Below are 10,528 nucleotides of genomic sequence, written 5' to 3'. Positions count from 1 at the left end.
ATAAAAGACATTTTGTTTTGATATTCTTTGCAGAAGTGAGTGTGAAATGACATAGTCATGCATTCACATCATAGTTTACAAAATGTTAGTACAATTTTAATTTGCTGTCACATTTTGGGGGGTCCAAATACCGTTTGAGGGGCTTTAAATATTATAGAACTATGAAATAATGACTTACGATAGTGCTTGCACCTCCCCAGGTCTCTGTCTGTTGTAACGTATGAGGTTGGTCAGAGCTATGATTGCATTTTTGTGGAAGTTTGTGTATGAGTAATCCTTCAGATCAGCACTCAAAGCTGCTTCCTTCAGAAAGACTGCAAACCGTTCCACATCCTTGGGTAGAGGCAAAGGCTGCCTTTTCTTGTTCTTTCGTTCTTGCAACAGCACCCTTTCTAGCTTAGTTGACCACTCTATTGACATAAGCGTCAAAAAGTCCTTTGCTGCTTTTCTTCTTGAATGATCTCCATTCTTGATCGCATTGGCAAGAGTGATCAATGTAATTCTCTTCAAGTCGGTACCCAATTTAAGGGCATGTGAGGGAGCTTTTAGGTTTTCCTCATCTGCTTCATCTGGCTGGCATGTTTTTATTGTGGCTTCAGCCACATGACTGAAATGTTGAGGAATGGTGTGGCAAGTGATCTCAAATTGATTAACAGCCTTGCCATTAGCCGCATCACAGCAGAAGCATAATGCTTCCGCATCAGTTGATTCCCAACGTTACGCTTCATGTAGTCATTGCCGATTGCAATGATGAGTGCATCCTCCCTGACTACTTTTCCTACTTGATCATGCTTCATCATTGGGAGCACTTCTTTTTTCAGAGCAAGGCTTGGATTTCCAGAGATTCTTCCTGATATAATGTTACTCTGAAGCAGCAGGCTTCCTTTTGTGAGAAACAGAGTTATTTTGCTTTGCTGGACATGATCTCTGATGTCGTGAAATAACACTGCATTTCTAAGCAAGAAGGGCACGGCCCATAGTCTTCTTTGGTAAAATGACTTTCATTCATCCTTCGTGATAACAGCAGTTTCCCTTTTTGTTTTTTCAAGACCTTAACATTGTGCATGTTGTCACCCATGTTTCTGAGAATTGAGAGGAGCTTCTTTATCTTCTCTCGTTTGGCATCTTGGGTAGTTTGGTCATCATTTTTTTACTCTATTGCAAGTTCATTAGTTCCATAATTTCAGGTTCTCCTTGATGCTTCTTTCCAAGCAGGTGCTGAGAAAAGTTTGTTACCATTTTACAACAGAATGGGCAAGCATGAGTAGAGTTATATACTCTATCTGATTTTTTCTTTGCACCTGCTGTGCAGATGTAGTGGATGACTTTTTCACCATTTTTACATATTGATTTCATGCGTGTATCTCTGATGATGCCATCTTCGTCAGACTCACTTCCACTATCATTGTCATCATCTTCTTCAGTTTGAAGGTCTACAAGGCTGTTCTGATTTTCTGTCCACTGGTCTTGATATCCACTTTCATAATGCTGAACTCTTGGCAGAGTAGCGGTGATGTTGGAAGTGATACTTTTACGTGTTTTCAGTACTCTCTTCCTAGGATTATCTGTTTCAGTTTCTCTTTCATCCCAAAGTGATTCCTCTGACGTATGTGAGTCCGATGAACCATTGGTCTCAGGCTGGTACAGTGAAAAATCTGACTCGTCTTCGTCACTATCACACACAGTGCTATCACTGTCTTCCCGTTTTCTCTTACACCTTCTCTTTAATGGCCTCGATTTGTTCCTGTCATCATGGCAACCTAGTCAAAATGAAAAATGTAAAATGCAAATTTATGTCTATAGATGTATCTACTGCATAGTTTATAAAAACATAATTATCTTATTTTATAGTTTATAACAAGGGGTGTGCAATATTAAATTAAAATAATGTTGGAAGATGAACACACTTGATACTAGTAGTAGTAGTACAAGGTTTTGAATCCGGTTTTATCCCCTTGTAATGAGGGTGGCCGGATTTACCTCAAGCTAGTGGCAATTGCCCTTACCCCCTCCCTCCACTTTACACGGTTTAGTGCATCCCGTATTCCCATCCCGACCCTCTTCCTGTCCTCCTCCACTTGCATCTTCCACGTTCTCTTTGGCCTTCCTCTCATTCTCGGTCCGCTCACCTCAAACTCAAGAGCCCTTCTCAACACATGCCCATCATCCCTCCTTAGCACATGCCCATACCAACGCTCCCCGTTCGATTTCACCCCGCCCCCTTAATTTTTGAAAACTTATTTGTTTTATTTGAAAATTATCACAAAATTCACAAAAAGTGTGCACGAACGCCTTATATTTCACCTTTAAAACTCAAAAAAGTGCCCTAATGACAAGCTTGCTGGTCGCTTTGCTGTGTCGCTTTCAACTTGAGAACGTTTACGCGCATTCTGTGTACGGCCATGCTCAAAAGAGCCTGGCACATTGATTTATATATACTTTTCATTTTCATTATTTTTATCTCATCATCATGGTCTTATGCAGAATTTTTTTCCTGGGGGGAGCATGAAGCGTGTAAACTTTCTCAAAAAATCTTGAAAGCGAGACAGTCACGCGACCAAGCCCAAATGACAAGCTTTGTCGCTTCGCTGTCTCGCTTTCAACTTGAGAACGTTTAAGCGTGTCTGCCTCCCCCCACCTCCCGAAAGAAATTCTGTGAACGGCCATGCTCAAAAGAGCATATGGCACATTGATATACTATTCATTTTCATTATTTTTATCACATTATCATCATGGCCTAGTCACCCTAGTGCATTTAAAACAAATAAAAAATAAAATGTGAATGAGGTTAACCCTAATCAGGCTGGGTCTTTTGACCCATCTCACCCCCCCGTCCCCCAGATTTCAGTCCCGAAGCGCTTGTTTACCTCCATTAATGCTCTCCCAACTTTCCTTCATTAATTCTGGTTGCTTCTCATATACACACTGTACAGAAATATTGACTAATTGAGACTCTGTAACAATATATTCAAAATGTACCGTGAGGCCTATGCCAAGAAGCTGTTCACGAGTCGTTCCAAAGGGAGCATTGGTCTCCCTCGCCCTCCCACGAAACCGGAAAAGGATGTTACAGCCCTTAGAATCCGTACAATCTTTAGTTGAATTGCCTTCATCCGATGACCCACTGGTAGACTCCCTAGAGAGAGAGAGAGAAAGAAAGAGTAATAAACTTACAAGAGCCCCGCTGGAACAGAAGCTCACCTGAGCATGCCATTCAAATTCACATAATTTTCCTGTCAATTGGAACAGGACTATCTGCTCACTGTTGAAATCTAAAAATGAATATTGTAGAAGATTAAAATGTTACCCCCTCAGCCCCATCAAAACTTAGAAGCCTAGCCACCCCCCTCTGATTTGGGTGCCCTGCCCCTAAGGATGATTCCTATCAACTTTATCTGACTCTGGCGACTTGTTCAAAAGAAGAATGAAAATGTGATCCCCCTCATGCCAAAGGTCCCCCCCCCTTCAGGACTTGTCATGAAAAATTAATATTCTTCACCTAGATCTATAACATTAACAGTATCGCTATCATCAACATACAAAAACATAAAATATCTTTATTGCACTCCTTCTGGATCTGGAAAAAACATGCTTAGATACAGTTACAGTTTTAGCCACTTTAACCCTGGCCTTGGGGTCCCTCCCCCAGTGCCCACCTGGGGGTCAAATATTAACTTTGGCTCCTTACCCCTAACTTTAAGGCCCTAAGGATGATTCCCACCAAATTTGGTTGAAATCCACCACTGGCTCCTTTGAAGAAGATGGAAATGTGATATCTCCCTTTAGCCCCCCCCCCCCCAAGGGGCCTAAGGCCAAGGGCACCAACCCACAACTCGTCATGAAGTTGAACACCAAAATTGTACACTTGTCCGCTACGTCAACGTAGGCCTAGGCCTACGTGCTATCCATATCTGCAAAATAGATCTAGAAGTCTAGATTTTTTTTTTTCTTTTCCTCGTTCAGAGGTACTTTATTCTTCATATTCCTTTCTCATTTTAACAATTTCTTTCGAGGCACAGTGCGTGTAGAGTTACAAAACAAGTTACATATAAACATGTTATAGACATCAACAATTTAATCTAAAATGTGATAAAGATGAAATTTCTCTATAGGGTTAAAGCTCTTTGAGCATTTGAATTAAATGAACATTGGATTTAAATCGCCATTTTACATAAAAAAGTATCTCTTTCTTGAACTCATACCAAATTGAATATATATTAAAAGCTCTTCCTTGCATCTTATACATGACATAAGATTTGTATATTGCATACTGTGCAAATATCATAAACAAGTTAACCAACGTAAACTTGCAATCGTGAATTTTGTATCCAATGAACAACGTCGTTTCGTTAATAGGAATTGCAATTTTAAACATAAATTGCAGAGAATTCTTTATCTTTATCCAAAAATTGGCAACAGGATTACATTCTAACATAATATGAACAAAAGTTTCTTCTGCTTCACAGAACATACAAGATGTGTCATTAGCTAATTTCCAACGACATAAATTGAATTTAAAGGGTAATAAATTGTGAAGCATTTTCAAGTTGTATTGTCGAATCTTGTTATACTTTAAATACTTTAGTTTGAAATTAAAAACATTTTGCCAATCAAAGTTTACTGGTAATTCTAATTTAGATTGCCAGTATTGTATAATGTGTGGATCAGACTTTTTTTTGGTTACAAGTAAAACATAAAAATCTTTTGATTTCATGTTCTTTAAGTTTACAATATCTCCTCCACTAATTTCAAAAAGATCTTCTGGAAGCTTTGAAGAAAAGGTGTCACATTTGTCAGTCCATTCAGCTGGGACAGCTCTTTTTAGCTTTGAATATTCAAACTCGACTAAAAGTGATTTACATGCTACTCTTTCAAAAATTTCTTCGGAAGGTTTCCAGGCATGATTACGTAATAATTGGTGAACATAAAAGATATTGTGGTCGGACCATCTGTTGAAATATAAAAGGTTTCTTTCAAATTTTATATGACTGTTATACCATAAAATTTCGTGTTTTATACTATTAATACTATTAATTGTGATATTCAGTAAATCGTATGTCATACCAAGAGCATAATAGATCTGTATAAAAGGATGGAATTTGTTTTTTCATACATACAATTAACATATCTTTTTTCGAACAATTGAAACGGAGACACAAGGGCATCGGTCCTATCTTTGCTGTCCAAAATTTGAACAAGTACATCCATGGTTGATCATCATATTTTAAATATTTTGAAATCCATGAAAGTTTTAATGAAGATAATTTTGAATTTAAGTCTATCATATCTAATCCTCCTTTATTGAATGAATTAATACAAACATTTCGTTTTATCTTTTCTTTTTTCGAGCCCCAAATAAATATATACATCATTTTCTCTAATTCACGTGCCAGGTTGTTTGGCACGTGTATTACAGTTGCAGGGTAAACAATTTGTGATATTATCAAAGATCTAGAAGTCTAGATGATAGATCTAGACTAACTTGTTTAATTTGTTAGGCCTAGACATTAATAGTAGTAGGCTAGACTATAGTAGACTATAGTCTAGGCCCTAGGTCTACTCTAGCAGTCTAGAATACTAGACCCTAGGTCTAGATCTAGTCTATTACTAGTCTAGACTAGTTCTAGAGTTCGTAGTAATGTAGTAGTAGGGCCTAGAGGTCTATAGTATATAGGCTAGCCTAGACCTAGTCTAGACTAGACTAGGTCTTCCGTCTAGATCATTCTAATATAGATCTAGAATCTAGACTAGACCTCTAGTAATAATAGTATTAGGTCTAGTAGTAGTAAGGACTAAGGTCTAGACCTAGCTACTCACATAGATCTATAGTCAGACTGTAGACAGAAACAACCGTCTGGTACGGGTCATTCTTTAATAAAACTGACATTTGTCGACATTCCCCATACTCGCTCTAGTCTAGACTTCTACACATAGACTCTAGATCTAGATCTAGACTCTCTAGGCCTAGTCTAGATCTAAATCCGGAGGTCTAGTTAGTGGAGCCAGACGCAGTCTCAGTGGAACAACCGACGATATAGATTAGAGACTGAAGCTTTTGGTCTAGATCTAGATCTACTTTCGTATCCATTGTTTGACCCGTATCCGTAAGTAGGCCTAGAGGGTCTAGATCTACTCCCGCGTGGAGAGTCCTTAGACTAGGCCTACCCACCTTAGGTCTAGGCTACTAACATATACCAACAAATCAATTAAATCTTCATCAATTATTCAAATAATGGTCATGATTTAATAAAAGTCGTAATAAATGTTATTGTCAATAGCATATTCTCAGATTCCTGGTTAGATCTAGGTCTAGACCTAGGTCTAGGCTATTTGATTGAAATAATTTGGATTTTGGCCGGAAATGTCTTTAGACTTTACCACCGACTCTTGCACACAATTTTTTGGGGGTTTGGCCAAGCCCAAGAAGAACCGGCGCTAGTGTAGTTCCGTATCCATTTTTTGACCCGTAACTCTGGCGTGGAGATACCCTACTAAAACATACCAAAAAATCAACTAAATCTTCATCAATTGTTCAAATAATGGTCATGATTTAAAAGTCGCTATGTTTCTTATCCCTTTCATGTCAATTTTCTTATCTTTTTTGGAGTATTTTTCCTAAAAATGAAGACTTGTAATATACACTTTCTCACGGGATTCATCGTTTTTCACGACAGACTGCACTGTAATACAATTGCATACCCAGTACCGTACCGTACCAGTACCGCGGTACGGTATGCAATTGCATTGTAGGCCTAGTCTACAGCAGTTTGCCATGAATCCAGCGGTCAACTCAAGGGAGCTCCGAATCCGAAGTCGACGCTCCCTGGAGTTTACTTAAAGAAGATCTAGTAAGATCTAGGCCTAGAATAGTCTTTTAAGTTCTAGGACTAAAGTAGATCTAGGCCTATAGACTTGTCTAGACTCTATAGATCCTACACTTATAGTCTAGAGTCTATAGGCCTAGGTGAGTAGACCCTAGACTAGATCTATAATAGTAGTAGACCTAGAGTCTACTATAGATTCTAGATCTAGATCTAGAATCCAACTTAGGAGTCTGTCTAGTCTAGTCTTAAGTTCAGATCCAGTTGAACTTTACTTAAGTGAAGGTGACTACTGACTACTGTCCACATTGCCCAGGCCCAAGATCTTTGTTTGAATGCTTTGCATGCGCGCACTGCATGCAATATTAATATGATCGACACGTTAGGACTTGTACTTTTGAAGCGCGTGCATATTAAAACGCATGCTGAAAGTACTTTGTCTAGTCGCCTTCTCGTATGCTGATAAGGCGCCTTGGCGGGTTTGAACCCATCGACGTTATATTAACTCTCGCCTTCTCACCTTCTTATACCCGAGAAGACGAAAAGACGAGATTTGGAATCTTGCCTGCTCACCTTCTCGTATCCGAGAAGTCGGGAAGACGAGATTACAAATCTCGCTTTCTCACCTTCTCGTACCCAAGAAGTCGGGAAGACGAGATTACAAATCTCCCCTTACAAATCTCGCCTTCTCCCCTTCTCGTACCCGAGAAGTCGGGAAGACGAGATTGCAAATGTCGCCTTCTCCCCTTCTCGTACCCAAGAAGTCGGGAAAACGTGATTTGGAATTTCACCTTCTCGCCTTATTGGACCAAAAAAGTCGAGAAGACGAGGAATTATCTCGTCATCTCGTTGGCACTCTTAAGCTTCCGTATTTGACACATATTTTTTATTCATACAGACACTTGGGTGGTCATTTTATTGGATTCTGTAAAAACTCACTTTGAAATAGTTAACACAACTGGCATTTATCTTTAATACAGACAATAAAATGTTTATTTACATACATTTATGACTTGTGTTTCCATGTTCAGGTTTCTATCAAAATATCTTCCTAAATTCCTTGCAGTATTAGAAGGTTTCACACTGAATAATCAAACTTTTATACTATTGTTATTGATTTTAAAGATCTGCTGTGAGGAAATGAAGAAAAATTCCCTTTTGATATTGTTTCATTTAAGATAATTATTCAGCATCCAACTAAAAACAAAAGCAATACATTGTTCTAGCTTTAAAACTGTCCCTGCACACAGATAAAAGTAGGTTAACCGTAACAATTTTCAGGCCAAAGTAAGTATTATTTTTTTGTCTAAACATTGAATAATAAGGCACTTAATTTTTTTCATCACAGACCTACGTGAATCAATATCTCAGTCCACAACTCATTGTAAGACAGTCACAGATGCTATCAACAGATTATCAAATAATACATGAATTCATTTTGACTAATCTTCATTTATGCCAAGCTCGAGGTCATCGAGACTTCTGGCAGTGCCCATAAGCTGGACTGGGTTGCCAGCCTTTCCCTCAATGGCAAAAAGGATCTTTGAGATTTTAACCACTTATATTGCTGCATCAGGTAGTCTGTAGTACTCCCTATGAATTCTAATATCGTGACCCATGAAGTTTGCTAATGCATCCATTTCGTGATCCCGCAAACTCACCAGCTGCGCCATTGTAGCTACATGCTTCCTCAACTTTGTTGACCGCAGTGTTGCAGGTCTTTTTGCTCCACATGCTTGTGAAAGTTCATGAAGAGCATGTGGTATCAATGTTGCCAACAGCAAACACATACTTGTTATTTGGGTTTACTCCTGCTTTATCCCTGTGGGTGACCAGAGCATCAACACATGACTTCATGATCTCTGTCATTAATATGGGCACCATCCTTCCACGTTTTCCTACTACTTCGACCCTCCTAAGAAGTTTCACAAGCTGTTTCTCCCATTCTTCGAGCATTTCTAGTTGCCCTTCAACCGTGTGTGATTCACCTCTTTAAATCTCTTTGTAGTCTTGCAAGGTCATTTTACTGATTTCCCCTTGCCTTCTTCTGTTGAAGACAATGAGATGTGTTAGCATAATTTTGTTCAATTCTTTCCAGGTGGAGGAGTATTCCATCATGGTCTCATTAGATAGACATGCTACACAGAGTTTAGCCTTTTCCTCAAGGTGTTGTGTCAGAGCCAAAACATCGCTTGTTACAGGTAGGAGTTTGGGCTTGTTACGTTTTCTCTTGTAAAGCGTTCGAAGGGCATGTGTGGAAATCTCAGGTGCCCAGCAAGTCTCCAACAGTTTAATGAACTTCTTTACATTTGTATGCATGGCATCTCCTTCTTTCTCCATCAATGCTTTACGCATCAGCACACAAGCAGCTTGTTTTAATGTGTGCCCTAGTTTAAGAGCCAAACTTGGCGTAACGAAGAGATGGGTCTCCTCATCAAAACCTGCTACTTTCTTGACAGCTTCATTAACAGTCATAAAATCATGTGGTGATATCAGTGAAGTCAGAGTTGCCTTAGCCTTGCCAGTACAGCATCTGAATTGAAGGACTAGCCTTGCGAGTTCACGTAACTTGCATCTTAAGTGGTTATGCTGTGTTTCTTCATGTCCCAATTTCTGCGAATATACTCTTGCCAATTCGAGGATCAAGGGGTCATTTATAATGCAGGCCTTGATTTCGTCATCATTAAGGCCAGCCAGAACTTGCTGTGTGAGAGAGTCCCCTGTGGTATTTAGCAGAGGAGGCATCAAGAGTCGACTTTGTGCACATACTCTTCTACGTTTCTTCTTGTCATTGGTTGATGTGCCTTGCCTTTGAACACAACAGTGCTTCCATTGCTCTGATCTGGAATACCATCCTAAGCAATCCTTGCAAGGCAGATAATCATGTGGGTTAACATCATAGTTTGGTCTGTAAATGACGATAAGCTCACCATGGCCTTCTTCTATGACCTTGTAATTATGAAAGTGCTTACCCTTATTTCTTATCAATGTCAGTAGCTTGTCTTTCTCTTTCCCAAGTTTTGTTGCCATGTACTGACCAACCTCAACATCATGAGCATGCTGGGAACACAGATGATCAGGAAGTTTCTTTTGTGGCTTTTCACATACCATACAAAAAGCAACCTTGTCATACTTCCGGTGACCAGCATTATCAGTTTTCATTTGATATCTTCTCATTGCTCTTGCCATGAATTTCTGTGCTGCTTGATACCTACTGCTTGATTTGGTTTTTGTCTCACCTGCATAGCAGAGTGAGACTATTGGCGCCGCTTTTCCGACGGCGGCGTCAACACCAAATCTTAACCTAAGGTTAAGTTTTTTAAATGACAGCATAACTTAGAAAGTATATGGACCTAGTTCATGAAAACTGGACGGACACAGTTCAATTACTATTGGTGGAAGCAGTAACACTTAACACTGTAAATGCAGCAAATGGGTGTACATTTAATATATAACCCTAACTCCTGGTAGTGGACAGGCTGGTGATGCTGTAGTTATAAATGCCAAGAGGAATCAGATTTATGGGAATGGTCAGCAGGCCAGTGTGTGATGCTGAAGGGGATACCTGCAGAAATGATAAGGCTTCGAAGTTCAAATACATCCACTCTAAAAAAGAACTTGGCACTTCAGCATTGATTCCAATCCACAGAGCTGCTTCACCATGAACCCATTTATGTTTGAATAATGTGAGTGAAGTCTTATGGTTA

At 39.3% G+C, this 10,528-nt stretch overlaps 1 pseudogene; it reads right to left on the bottom strand.

Moving 5' to 3' along the window:
* Positions 1-8,263: 8,263 nt before the first annotated feature.
* Positions 8,264-8,843, bottom strand: LOC135155082 (uncharacterized; annotated as a pseudogene).
* Positions 8,844-10,528: the final 1,685 nt, after the last annotated feature.

The sequence above is a fragment of the Lytechinus pictus genome, chromosome 1 (assembly GCF_037042905.1).
Source record: "Lytechinus pictus isolate F3 Inbred chromosome 1, Lp3.0, whole genome shotgun sequence".
Taxonomy (NCBI): Eukaryota; Metazoa; Echinodermata; class Echinoidea; order Temnopleuroida; family Toxopneustidae; genus Lytechinus; species Lytechinus pictus.
Note: the sequence above shows the minus strand (reverse complement) of the source record. Positions and strands in the feature narration are given on the sequence as shown.